The sequence below is a fragment of the Amblyomma mixtum genome, chromosome 6 (assembly GCF_055824585.1).
Source record: "Amblyomma mixtum isolate Tamu chromosome 6, ASM5582458v1, whole genome shotgun sequence".
Taxonomy (NCBI): Eukaryota; Metazoa; Arthropoda; class Arachnida; order Ixodida; family Ixodidae; genus Amblyomma; species Amblyomma mixtum.
In genome coordinates this window covers 7,965,467-7,979,633 of record NC_143017.1, presented here as the reverse complement: position 1 = coordinate 7,979,633, position 14,167 = coordinate 7,965,467, and the positions used below count along the sequence as shown (strand labels likewise).

Genomic DNA, 14,167 nt, shown 5'->3' with positions numbered 1-14,167 from the left:
TTAATGTGGCGTTGTAACAGCCACTTTTAAACTTTGCAATACTACCTTGGAAACTGTCTTTGTACTAATACTTTAGTGTGCATATAACTTCTCACCTCTTAGAAATTGCATTTTGAATTTACTGCTAACAATGCTAACCGTACGTTAGGGTGTCTGTATCTGCATCTGAATTCTACCTTTCCTCTAGCTCAGTAAAATTACTTCACTCGTTCTGTCTAAATTGGAGTATGTACCATAAGTCTGTGGTAGATCACTAGCATCTGAATTTGAATCTGCACAAAACCAACCATTGCGATTCATACTTTCCAGTTATCACCATAGCTCCAGTGTTACTGCTGTGAAGGCTACCTTATCATTGCCGCTGCTCTCATGCCAAAGAAAAATTTCTTGCTTATGTCCTCATGGGCAGTGGTTATGCGGTGTCCACTTTCAGCTAATGTATTCTATTTTAGCATGGCCGTGGTATTGCTATGAATTCTGTCAAGTGTATTTTTAACAGTGCTGTTAGTGGACAGCCATATCCAGTTTTTTTCATCATGTTGCGCGAGTTGTCTGGCGTATGGCTGTTGAAAAATACCGGATGGTTACCGAAGCTTTTGCAATCATTGTGGTCAATTACGCACCTTTTAGGCCTTCTCATGAAGATGTGTGCCTGTCACCAGAAATGTTCTAAATTGTGCTTAAATAAAGTATGGCTGACAATCTCGACCCTTTCTGTCCTCAAAACTGCTTCAGAATACAGCTATATTCAAATCTTTGTGGACAATCATCCCACCAAAGAATCACCAGTCTGCATGCTAGTCATCGATGTTGGTCTCTCTGCCTCTTCCTGTGTGATGGCACATTTGCCAGGAACACATGTATGTATTGCCAAGTTTAATTTAAGAAACCATATGCCGTATTTTTCTGGAGAGAAACAAAAAGCTGCTGTGAAGCTCTCATCTTCACTGTAATATTTTTTTGCTTAATAAACACCAAAAAGGTCAGGAACCAGATGTCCTAATGAACTAAAATTGGTTAGTGCACGTTACAGTTACTGGTTTTGAGGCCTAGGCTGCAATGGTAGGTACAGACGAGGTTAACTTGGCTGCCTTACACGATCTTTACCATTCTCGAGATATTTGTCAACACTCTTGAAATGCATTTTTTCTGCTACTCATGAAAGATGAGGGACAAGGAGAATGCTACACAGTGTACGCCAGATTGGTCACCGACTAGTGCGGTGACATGAGATAAAGGAGTAGAGGCACCAAATTTTTCAGCGTGTGCTTTTGCCCTGGAATAAAGTACGAAACACTAGTAAACATTGATCATCGCGTGGAGTTCATCAGTACTCAATAAATAATTTGTAATTTAATTTTTTTTTTCCATTGTAGTTTCAGTTGCCATATCACTAGCAAGTACAAGGTCATGTAAGGCATACAGAAGCGACAGTATAACCACTGCTCTGTAGCTTGAATGCATTGAAACACTGGCACTAAACTGCTCCAGAAGCCAGAAAGGCAGCACGTGAACAAACAGCTATTATAGTTCAGACTGTGTATGCCTCGCATGATCGGATGCTTACTTGTGATGCCACAACCATCTTTTCAACTGCTGAAACCAAAACTGCATCGAAGAATTAATCCAATAATAAGGTTAGGCAAAAATAAAGTACACCGAATTCAGTTTTCAAAATTTGGTTATAAGTGAAAAAGGATAGTCAGTATTCTTTATTTAATAGACACGTTACACGCACTAGGGCAAAGAAGAAAATTAAGATTAAGTAGCGCAGTCATGCGTTCTAAGGTATTACTCTGCTAGTCTGCACACCTCTGCAAACTGGGAGGCTTCAAGCAGTCAAATTGATGGGCTATAGTGCAGAGGGCCATAAAACAGCCAACACCCGAATCCACTAGCTCAATGTTTTCTTCAGCTATTTCCTTGGGGCTTATTGTGAGGCCCTCTCTCCCTTCTCCTACCTTGTGCCATATGAGTGGGCTTGTTTGAAAACAAACGCTGTAAACTGCAGGAACGGCGGTCTATGAAAAGTCAAGGCCTTGGAAGGTCTTCCTTCCTACAAGGCGCAGTCAACACACAGACTCCTCAGGTTTGGAAAGGGGCATGAAATGTGGCACTTCAGCACCACACCGCGTGATGAGGAGCACATGTTCCAGAGACTAACAGTGAAGAAGTGAGCGCGGGCAGAGTCGTGCGCTCAGACCTAGCTGCATGGTGGCTCCCATTCAGTTGCTGCTATCGTTTCGAGTGTGTGGTCTGTGCTGTAACTGTACTTAAATGGCTTCGTGGAATGCACAAGGTGCTCGTGGGCATCAGCGTGCTACAGGTAAGGTGGCTTTCTGGTGCCAAAAGGGGAGACTCGACCCTGCTTTTGGTGGAGTGACGGAGAGAGCAGGCAGGGCCAAGACAGGGTGCTGACGTCAGTCCAAAAGAGAGGAGCCACTGCGCTCTGCACTAGTTAGGTTGGTCAGGCTGATGGAGTTGTGTGAGAAGGGAGCTCTGGCCCAACATTCCTGATTGTTAAATTTGCATGATAGCAACCGCCTTGGTTGATTTGTAGACAGGTTGCAAATAAACTGCTGCATGTTGTTAACTGCCATCACCCACTTAGTGCAGTTGCTTAGTTGAGTGGGCTCCTCCACTGTATGTAGGGACACTCATGCGAAGCCATACACAAGTGCCACGAAAAAGTATGATATTCCAGCTACCTCGATGGTTAAGCAGCAGTTCCGTCGCTGTCAACATGCAGACCCAACCTCTCTCTCCATTCAGTGCAGAAACCCAACATCAGCATGACAACCTAGCTTTTGCAAGTCAAATTGCACTTGTATTTATGACTTACAGTTAGTTCCTTCCATTTCTTTTTTATAGGTGATGGCATTTCTTCCTATAAGTGCAGCTGTAAATTTTTTGTGCCATTTTTGTGCTGATTACTAGTAAATCAAATCCTCTGGCTGAAAAAAGGTTAAAAGAAATTCTAGGCGACTTTTTACCACACAAGATTACCATATTATGTTGCTGAAAAAAATTAATTCCGAAATAAGCGCCAAAAAAAATCAGCCAAATTTTAGAAAATAAAAACCGAAAAGCCTGACACCTGTATATAAGTTCACTACTGAGCGCAGGTGAATTTCACATGGTGATTTATGTTTGCTAATGTCTTACACATCATTGAAATGCAAAAATGCACTATGAAAATTTTGGTGTCCCTAAACCTTGAACAGTTGTCAGCAGTTCCTTGTTTGAAACTGGACAGTGGCATGCACACAGCACCGAAAGTGGCACCCATGTAAAGCTTGTGCAACCAGTGCTTCTGAGGTAGGGACACAGACGCTGCTTCGGATCTGCACAATGGCTTGCCTAACCTGTCATTATTGGGACCCACAATCAGTTGTCTGTCATCAACGCTTAATGAGATAAGCTGCATGCATGGACAATGACTGCCTACGGACTTAAAAGGACTAACTGAACAAAACACCCTACTAGGTTAAGTAGGAAACAAAATTACCTTGCCTCATATTGGCAGATCCAAGCATATAATACCCGTGGAATCAGAATAATTTTTATTTACCACTGGAAATTGCATAAATCAAGCTGAAGCAACATTCCGCAGAGCAAAACTGTGCCATTATTGGTGTATCTGGCTCAGTGGTTTGGCGCTCGGCTACTGAGCCGGGGTTTCCGGGCTCAAACCCGGCCGTGGTAGTCGCACTTTGTTGGAGGTGAAACGCAGACGCCCATGTGCGATGTCAGTGCACGTTGAAGATTCCTAGGTGATCGAATTTATTCCGGAGCCCTCCACTACGGCACCTCTTTCTCTCTTTCTTCTTCCACTCTCACCTTGATCCCTTCCCTTGCAGTGCTGTTCGGGTGCCCACCAGGATACGAGACATTTCCTTTCCTCAAAGACCAAAAACAGTGCAAAACCATGTGACGATATCTCAGTAAAATGTGATATACAGTTGATTTTTTTTAACTCTTGCACAATTTTATTTTGAAAAGCATGAGAGATACATCAATGTGGCCTGTTGAGTTGGATTGTACAGCAAGGCAGACATTATGTGCCTCCTATGAATTTATAGCATGCTATCGCGGTTCGGCTACAGAAGACGATGACAGTCCCAGCACACCTGCCAAGCACGCGCAGACTAGATTTCGTGGCTGCTCAACTGGATGCCGGAGGCGCTGTCCCATTCCCGCCTGGATGAGTGGGTCCTGCCAGATATATTTGTGGAGACCCGACAACGACTTGTGTCTGCGATTCATCTCCACAAATTTGGTGACCCTGACGTGATACATCGATAGGTCGCCCTCGACCCTACGTGCCTCCACCATACCGACAAACTGTCTTTGATGCCCCCATTCTTTGGCCCATCCTGGCATCCGCGCAACACAGCGCCTTGTCACGGCTCGTTATGTCTGGCCTTGCATCAACATCGACGTTCACTGGTGCTCGCGCACACGGCTCAGCTGTCAGCAAAGCAAAGTGCATTGACACACTGCGACTCCGCTTGGCACCTTCCCGCCTCCCCGCTTCAGCCACCTGCACGTTGATATTGTCGGTCCCCTTCCTCCCTGCGGGAACCACCGCTACCCGTTAACCTGCACTGACAGGTTCACGAGATGGCCTGAAGCGATGCCCCTTCTGGACATAACCGCGGAGTCGATCAGAACAGCACTCATCACACTCTGGGTAAGCAGCTACGGTGTCCCTTCCACCATTACAACTGATCGTGGCTGTCAGTGCAACTCCACATTACTTGCCAACCTAACTCAGCTCCCCGGCGTCAATCACATCAAGACGACCTCTTACCACCTAATTTCGAATGGTGTCATTGAGCATTTTCACCGGAAGTTGAAGGCTTCAGTTATGGCATCCGCTTTTCCTTTGCCATGGATCAAGTGCCTACCCCTACTCCTGCTTGGTTCCCACACTGCACTTCGCAGTGACTCTTCTACCTGTGCAGCAGAGCTAACGTTTGGCACTACTCTCCGTGTTCCTAGAGAATTCTTCTAGACCTCACCACCCATGCCTGCTGACATCTGAGATTACGCATACCGTCTACGCAGCGCTATGAGCACTGTCGTTCCACCATATCAGTGCCAGTATTCCGTCGTGTCCATGTCCCTCCCAGACCTTCAGCAGTGCACTCACATCTTTGTTCGCCACGACGCTGTACGCCCACCCTTGCGGCCACCATACGATGGTACGTTCAGGTGCTCCGGTGTGCTTCTAAGCACTTTCTTCAGCTCATCAACGGCCGAGAGGACACAATCTCAGTTGACCGCCTCGAACCTGCTCACCTTGACACCGACGTCATCGCCAACTGTGCAGCTGCATCCTCACCCGACCGTGCCATTCCTCGTCGCGTACGATTTGCGCCAAGAGTATCCGCTTTTCGCCATTCACACTTTGCTCAGGGGGGGGGGGGGGGGGGCCCTATAGCGTGCCATCTTGGTCCGGCCGCAGAAGATGGCGACAGCCCCAGCACGCCTGCCAAGCACGCGCAGACTGGATTTCAGGGCTGCTCAACTGGATGCCGGCGGCACGCTGTCCCGTTTCTGCCTGGCTGAGTGGGTCCTGCCAAATAAATTTGTGGAGACCCAACAATGACTTGTGTCTGTGATTCATCTCCACAGACTTAACTAAAATTAACAGAATTAACTAAAATCAACTAATTTTTTATAGCAAAAGGCAAGGTTATATTGCAAAATTGATGGCAGGCAGCATCGAAGGTAAGCTGCATTTTTTAAATTTTAAGGCGGAAGCCTTTAATGTCTCATCGTTGTAAGCAGCAGTTGTCGACAGAAAATGTCACGCTTTTCAATTGGTGGAAACGGTCGTGACGTCATAGTGCGCGAATTTCAAACCGGGCCAATTGTACTTTGGCTAGTAACCATGCAACCAATTGAAGGGATCGTATAGTGATGCTACAAGTAAGTGGGACTGAGCTTAGTTAATTGCTTAATTACCCAATTAGCCTGATTAGCTTTACTAGTCAGGCCATATAAATAAATAAAACCGATTAAGAAATTGGTCGAGCTCAGGAATCGAACCCCGGTCTTCGGCGTGAGAGACGAGCATGCTACCCACTCCGCCATGCCTGCTCGATGGTTTGGAATGAACAAAGGCGCGTCTAGTGAATACGGTGTCTTCACTCACTCTCATCCTCCTCCATTCCCTTCCCGCGAGGTTTAGGTGTCCACAGACAAATGAGAGACAGATACATTTCCTTTCCTCAAAAGCCAATTTACTGACGAGCGAGGCGTAGAACCGAATGGGCGATGGCGTTCTATGGACTCCTTGGCAGCGTTGCAAGACGCTGTCGCGTTCCACTCTTAGGGGCATCAGTGACCACACTTTAGGTCAAAAAAGTGCCCCCCTGAATTTTGTGAGACAGTTACTGCGTAATTTCCTTTCCTCAAAAACAATTTTCATTTTCTTCATTACGGGCCATCTTTATCTATCTTCTTTCACTCCCACTTCCTCCCTTCCTCTACGCTGTGGTTCAGGTGTCCACCGAGATGACAGAGAATTACTGCGCCATTTCCTTTCCTCAAAAAGCGTTGCGTTCAAAGCGCAAGGCATCGCGCTGAACGGGTGGTGTTCCGTGGACTCCCTGGCAGCGCTACAACGCGCTGTCGCGTTCCACTCCTAAAGGCGAAGTTTAAGCCTCAATAATTAGCAGTTAATTAGTATTCAGGCATTAATAAGTAATTAACCATTAATTAGTGATTTGTCATCACTTAGTAATTAGTACTCAATTATATGTGACGCCACCGGTGCCACAGAAACAGCGAAGGTGGTGCGGAAACCGCTTCCGCCTCTACCCACTTTAGACAGTCAAGGTGCCCCCTGAATTTTTATTAATTACCAGTGTGGTTCAAAATATCGACCACCAAAAGTATGCATTTGAAAGCTAGCCGAGTTTGCATTCCTGCATTGGATATTTATAACAAGCCTTCCCCCACACTCCTTACGTGTCAGAAACAGCAGGTGCAATTGGAGCATTTGATGATGTAGAAGAAGTTGATTTCGGCGATGCCAGGTGCAGTGACTGCATTCTATAATTAGTGTGCGAAAATCAGCTCAACAAGCTTTCAAATGCACGTTTTTGACGATATTTCGAATGATATCGCATATTAAGAAAATTTAAAAACAGGACTCACCTTCGATGTTGAAGGCCAGCAATTTCGCTGTAGAACTTTGCCCCCTAAAATGAAAACTTAAATAGTTCATCTAGGTTAACTGATCGTCTAATTCTTGATCCATATGAGGTATCTAATATCCGCCTTACTGTACTAATGTAGCTCAACAGACTGCACCAAAAATCTCAGTTTTTTGAAGAAAAAAAAATCTGTAAAGGTTAAAAAAAATCACCCTGTATGTGGCCACAGTTAAAGTGCCACTGTGTTTTGCATCTGTCAGTCACAGTCAGTCAGTGTCAGTCTGTCAGTGTGCTAAAACTCTTCAGCAAGACATACGTGAGTGTGCTGGCTTTCAAATGCAGAGAGGCAGGTTAACACTGATTGCCAAGCTCAGTTTCTGATTCCTTAGTTTTGTCAGTGTGCAATTGCTACTGCACTCACCATTCATTGTTTCCAACATTGGGAGTACTACAAACAACTGTAACTGCTGAACAAAACTTTACCCATAAAATGCTATGCCATTTCTAACAAAACCATTGCCAAATTGCGTGTCTTGCATACTAAAGGTTCATCATCATCAGCCTGACTACGCCCACTGCAGGGCAAAGGCCTCTCCCATGTCTCTCCAATTGATCCTAACCTTCGCCAGTTGCGGCCACTGTAATTACTTCTAATTACAAAATTACAGGTAATCAATTACCTGTAACACATTATGTACATCTCTGGCACTGGCTACCTGTGTGTTTGAGGTCGTGATGCACTGTGTCAAGATGTGCAATGGTGCTGTTCAGTCCAACATTCCCGTCGTCTCAACACACCTGTGGCTTTTGCATTTCCCTCTCTCTCGGGATTCCGTGTAAAGGATACCCAATGGATGCCTACCTGTGGCATCCATGTCAATATTCTGATGTGACCTTTGTCAATTAAAGTATAATTTGAAAAATCTATTTGGCTTACTGTTATAAACTTTTTCTGCTTTTAACTGAGAAGCCAACGTGTAACTACGCGCCACCAAGTTCTTTCTTGGAGTCCTATTCTCAAGTTCATCAACTCTATCGTAAAGCGCTAACTGCATGAGGTGATGATTTGCAGCAATGAGCTGAGGGCCGCTGAGCCACTGTCACTCAGGTTCTAGGTTTGTAGGAAACTTCGCCCATCGCCCAGTCATCTTGTTCCACTCCTTAAACCGGGAAAATCACCACTCGACATTTCAGCATGCCGCCCAACTGCACTCTCCAGCAGTGTCAGGAGAATCGTGGAAAGAATGTTGTTAACACATGCGGAATGGTACCTGGAGCGATACCAAATCTACCCTGGATTTATGTCTGGGTTTTGACGTGGCCGCTCTTACATCGACAATATGGCTGACCTTGTAACATCCATCCAGCACCAAAAAAATTTGAAAAGATTGACCGTGGCGCTGTTCTTGGACATAAAGGGCGCCTACAACAACGTAACACAGGCCATTTTGGATGCATTAGAAACTGCTGAGATTTGAGGCCTCATGTTCAGCTGGATACGCAGCTATTTGGTCGAGAGGTCGTGTTTTGTTCAGACTCAAGACGGACCAATCTCTTTGCATCTAAATTCACGCGGAGTCCCACAGGGTGGAGTGCTGAGCCCAATACTTTTCAACCTTGCTCTCATCAGCCTGGTTGACTCATTGCCACAATCTGTTCAGATCTCTATATATGCCGATGATATCTGTATTTGGGCATCAAGCGTGACCCATCCCTAAGCTCATGCGAGACTGCAAAAGGCGGCAACGATACTGACGTTATACCTTCGTCAGCAGGGCCTAAATATTTTGACAGAGAAATGTTCCCTCGTGGCATTCACACGAAAAAAAAAATGACAAGTTACCCCATATATATTAATGGCAAGGCCATTCCCTATGAGAGAAGTCACCGCTTTGTTGGCACTATTATCGATAGGAACCTCTCGTGGAGTCCCCATCTCTACCTCATGCGAAAGAGACTGACAGCGATTGTTCATATTCTCTCCTTCCTCGGGGGAAAGCCCTGGGGCACATCTGTGCACTCGATGCTTCTACTATACCGTTCGCTGTCCCTGGGATATATGCGGCATACCTTTCCCATTTTAAGCAATGTTAGAAAGGCAAACATTCAGACACTTAATATTGTTCAAGCGCGAGCTCTACAAATCTGCCTTGGACTACCTAAATGTGCCTCAACAGCAGGCACAATTTTTGTTGCTGGGGGGCATCCTGTTACTTCATACATTGCTGTTGAAACCATGAGAACACACATTCGGCACCACACGTGTGTTCCGAGTCATCATCTGGCAGCTCTTCCTGTACTCAGACCACATACTGCATTGGCAAAAGTAATTCAAGCTCATCGTGCCTACCTTCCTTCGCAGTTCACTCATGCTTCAAGACCATGCTCACCCATATGGAGTCTATGAACCTCGGGTACACCTCTCTATTCCGGGAATTACTAAGAAGTCTGGTGTATCATTGCCTGCTCTCAAACAAATGACACTGGATCATTTGCATTTTAACCGTACACACCGCATACATGTCTACACAGATGGCTCAGTGACTTCAACAGGCTCTGCTGGGTCTGTGGTGATACCAGCCAGGTCTATTTTAATTAAGGTGAGGACTACCTATCTCACCTCTTCAACTGGCAACAATGCAAGCAACATGGCTGGCAAGTACTCTGGCATGCAGGCGCAATTGAAAAAAATCAACCTTCAAGCTAATTTTATCCCTTGCATGGAGACGGAGATTCTGAGGCGGGTCAATGTTGAACATCTGATAAACAAACTCTCCCTGCAAATGGCCCGAAAACGCTTGTAGAACTTGTAGGATGTGGGTTAACATTCGTGCCTTTCCGCCCTCTCTGTATCTATCTATCGCCCATTACCCGAAAAAAATGGCTCGTCAAAGTAGCCAACAGAAAAAGGTGTTGCGGGTACAAATGTGACTAGTTTTTATCACACCTGCTTGCGCTAGCGCACGCGTGTGCGCCAGTCATGGGCTCCAGCAGTCGGGAGCGTGCCCCCTGTCGGATGCACGATGACGCATTCGCCTTCTTACGTATAGAGTGCACTAAAAATAGCCGCGTTGCATCAAGCGGCACGAGAAAGGCAGAGATGCGGAACAGGCACAGAGGCGGCCATAGCCCTGGTTTTAAAAAGGGAAGGTCAGGGGCTCTTTCGCGGGGAAAGGACTACTGACAGCAGGAGTGCTTGCCCGATTGCGTCATACATAAGTGTGTGCTCGGGCGCTTATGTCCAATTTCTTTATGCCTATTCGAACGGGTTACTATTGCCTAGCCTAGGCGCTTCATTTTTCGAACTCGCGCAGGCGAGGGCGTTTATGTTGTGCTTTGTTTTACGTTTCCATAGTAAAGGCACCTTTTTTGTTGAACCTGCGTTGTTTGTCGGGTCATTCGCCATTCCCGAACCCCTTTGGATCAAAAGGCATGGATTCCAGCATTTAATAAAGACAATAGTTCACTGTTCTCTGTAGCTGCATCCACAATTCACTTCGGCAAGCCCAGCAATGATGCATATTTTGCAAGAAGAGTTTGTGTTTTCAGCATGGTTTAAGCAAACAAGCTGCCAACATGCATACACAATTCACTGAAAGTTTGGTAGGAGCTGTGGAAAATTGAAGGGGGTATAGGCTGCACCTCTCACTTATTACATTTTATAGCACCTCAGAAATGTAATTAGGCACCACTGTGCAGTGTACTAGTGCAGGTGTCTGATAACACCAGGTCACTGAAGCAGCCACAACCAAGCAACACTGCTGAATGCGCCGCTCTGCTGCCTAGTTTCGCTTCACACGGGTGTACCAGTGGCAGTGGCAACGGTAGGCAATCGCCATTGTCATTGTACAGTATGTCGTGATGAATGTCACTTTATGCTGTTACACTTCAGGTAAGATCAAATTCGCTTTTTCTGCCGACATACAACATTTTCTTTTTAATTGTTTACATGTTTTCAATGTGTTATGTGCCATTAGTGAGACTTTGGCCCAGAAATTTGCTCAAACAAGATTTTTTGTTTTTCCCTTTCGCTTTCCCTTGTTTGATGAGAACATTATAAATAGAGGATCTCATGTTACTTAGTCCAGCCACATACCGCATTAACATTTCTTTCTTATCCGGGCCAGTGTTTGACTCGATAACACAGGTCATAAACGCGAGCAGGGCCGCAGGAAAAGAAAAAAAGATTGTCACTTCTGTAGGCACCCATCAGTTGTAAAAGTGCTCATACTGAACAAGGGTCATGCCTGTGGTACAAGGGTCCTCAAGTTTCTGCGGAACCCTGTGTCCCGACTTCACACCTTCCTACCCGACATGCACAAAAATACCCAAATGCTATTTGTAACAACTGGATGAACAGTGAAATATCCTGCTATCAGTAGCCATACTATTAATCAGCCCCAAAATAAAGTGGGCAAAGGGAAGAGGGCAGAGAAAGGAGACTGATCTCGGGAACCAAAAAAGTACTCCAAGGAGCCCATTTTCAAAACCCCCGCATTGAAAGGAGTCCGAGTCTAGCTTGTTTTAATGGCACACTATATGCTTATGAATCCAGTGCAGATTTGCGCAGGCCTAAATCTTAAATTCATTGTGAACCTGGCAAGGAACTGCACACGCACATTGGTGTTTCCCCAACTTCTCCCTCTGCAAACCATGTAGCCGAAAGTGCTCAGAATAACTTTTCAAACAGTGTACCGTAATATGCAGAGGTGCCAAAATACACACTCCACAATAAAAGTAAATACATTGCGGGCATGCTTTCAAAAATTCAAACTTTTTAAAACTTAACCAGGAGCACGCTCTGAACCTGTGGAAACAGCGAAGTATGCATTACGCCATACCCATCTCAGCTCACTGTGGTAATGAGGTCAAGGTAGAATCCAGCTGGTGGAAGGATCTGCAAATAAGGAAAGGCGCACGCTGCAGATCAGAGTAATGCTACAAACACGGCCAGTTTGCACAGATGAATTCAACAAACTCACTCCCAGAATTGAGTAAAGCAAGTGAGGGCTCCTGCTGCAGCAGAAAAACAAAGTAACGACATTGGTAGCTGCTGGTTGATACACACACGAATTAATTGTTTCGTAAATGCACTACATGTGCATTTCCAAAACAATTAATTACAACAAACGAAACAGTGTAGTGGATTCACTGATACGGTAAGTGCTGCACATGCTGCTTGCATGGAACTGCGCTGGAAAGTGGTTTTAGTAGCTGCTGCCTTGTCCCTTGACAGCCACGTGAAGTCCACACAGCGGCTGCTAGCTCTCCTCCAAAAGACATGCTGGCTCAGCGTCATCTTTGGTTTGTCTGAATACCCTCTCAGTGCCCTTGGCAGCGGCTTAAAGGCACGCACTGCCTGTTACTTATGAATGCATTAATTGTTTTCTGGAAATCTTTCCCATAGCTTCCTCGAATGCATTGGAGCACACAGAACAAGTGTTGGGAAACTATGGTAGGGACAGGCATCCCAAATGTTTAAACAAACGCAAAGAATTATACCAATGCAGTTATTTCGGTTGTAAAACGATAAATATTTCCATGGGCATCGACCTAGTGCTAGCTGAAGGCTAATGAAGTCACGTATTCCTTGCGGCATCCGTCGCCTTACACATGAGTTACTTGGCAGTGACGGGCCTGAGCGGATAAGCACAATGAATGCATTGCTGCAGTCTCATGCTGTACAGAAGGTTCGTGGCACTCCGAGGTACGCCAGTTTTTTTTTCACACTGAGCCAGCTCATATTTAAACTGGCCAGCAACCCCTTCTTTCGCTCTTCGGAAGTATCACAAAGAAGCTGATCTCCTGCATTGCAGCACCGCGTGAAAAAGGAAGCAAAACATACAACTGGTCAGCACAGGTAAACGCCACCTACCTGTCGGGAATCCCGACGCTTTGATAGCGCAAGTCACGTACCCCATCTGCTGAAGCTGCGAGGAAGGCAGTAAAATCCCACAGTCCAGCGCGTTTACGCTGGCACACACAGAAATAACAGCTGCGGCCAAAATGTACAGAGGCCATGAGCGAAGGAGATGAATCTTGAAAAAGACAAACCTTCGTTAGAGGCAACCGACTATCGATAGGTGCACAGTAGCAAACATGCAACAGCTGTCCTTTCAAGCGCGAAAAAACGACCTCTAACGACGCCACTCCGCGGTCTCCTCGCGCGCCTTCACCCGCACGATGTCGCGAAATTTACATCAGAAGACGCCGCATTAATCATCGAGACCGTCACACACTTGCGCAGTCGTGCAGCAGCTCTTTCAACAAGCCACAAGGCGATGACAGAGCGACGACGAACACTTTTATCTAGTTGGCGGGCAAGTACGAAACAACATCGCGCGTGCAGAATGAATTATTTTGACAGCACTCACCTCAGTCTGGAAAAGGTTGAAGGTAGGACTGCCCAAACCATGAACTGAGAGCAAAATTCACCGAGCTCGCATCTACCAAAACAGCAGCGGGCCGATTCACGAGAGAGAAACGAAAGCGCAGATAGCGCAACGAGGCGCTGGAGCAAACACGAGTTCGCCCGTTCTCTGAAACGCGCGCCATCCTCGGCCTCGGTATAATTTTAGACGTCTGGGTTTGAGAGTTACATGCCGCAAAAACAGAAAACCGAAAAACCCTCCGGCGTCACATCCGCCAACCGTCCTCCTTTCCACCTACTCTCTGGGCGCGCATGCGCAGTTCTGCGGAGTTTGTTCTCTCGATGTTTCTTACTAAGAAACTCTATGGATGGATGGATGGATAGGAGCGCCCCCTTTGAAACGGGGTGGTGGCAATTGCCACCATGCTCAGCTTTTCTTTATTTATTATTTTTTTTGTTTACTGTTTGCAGGTACATGTGGCGCCGTCTCGCGGCCGAAGAGACAAGCACTGAGTAGGCAGCTCGGCGCGGCCCGACCGGCTCCGCTTCCCCAAACAGCGAGGTTGTGCAGCTTTGCGGATTTTCTGGAAGCTTTACCTCGGCCATCCTACGCCATGGATGTCGGTCG

General features: G+C 46.1%; 1 long non-coding RNA gene across 1 annotated transcript; it reads right to left on the bottom strand.

The window, feature by feature from the left end:
- Positions 1-2,883: 2,883 nt before the first annotated feature.
- Positions 2,884-13,859, bottom strand: LOC149338153 (uncharacterized). Its single transcript, XR_016283405.1, has 4 exons — positions 13,544-13,859; positions 13,045-13,099; positions 12,011-12,066; positions 2,884-5,581 (listed from the first exon to the last, which is right to left on the bottom strand). It is a non-coding gene; the product is annotated as an uncharacterized LOC149338153 (long non-coding RNA).
- Between the last annotated feature and the right edge of the window lie 308 nt (positions 13,860-14,167).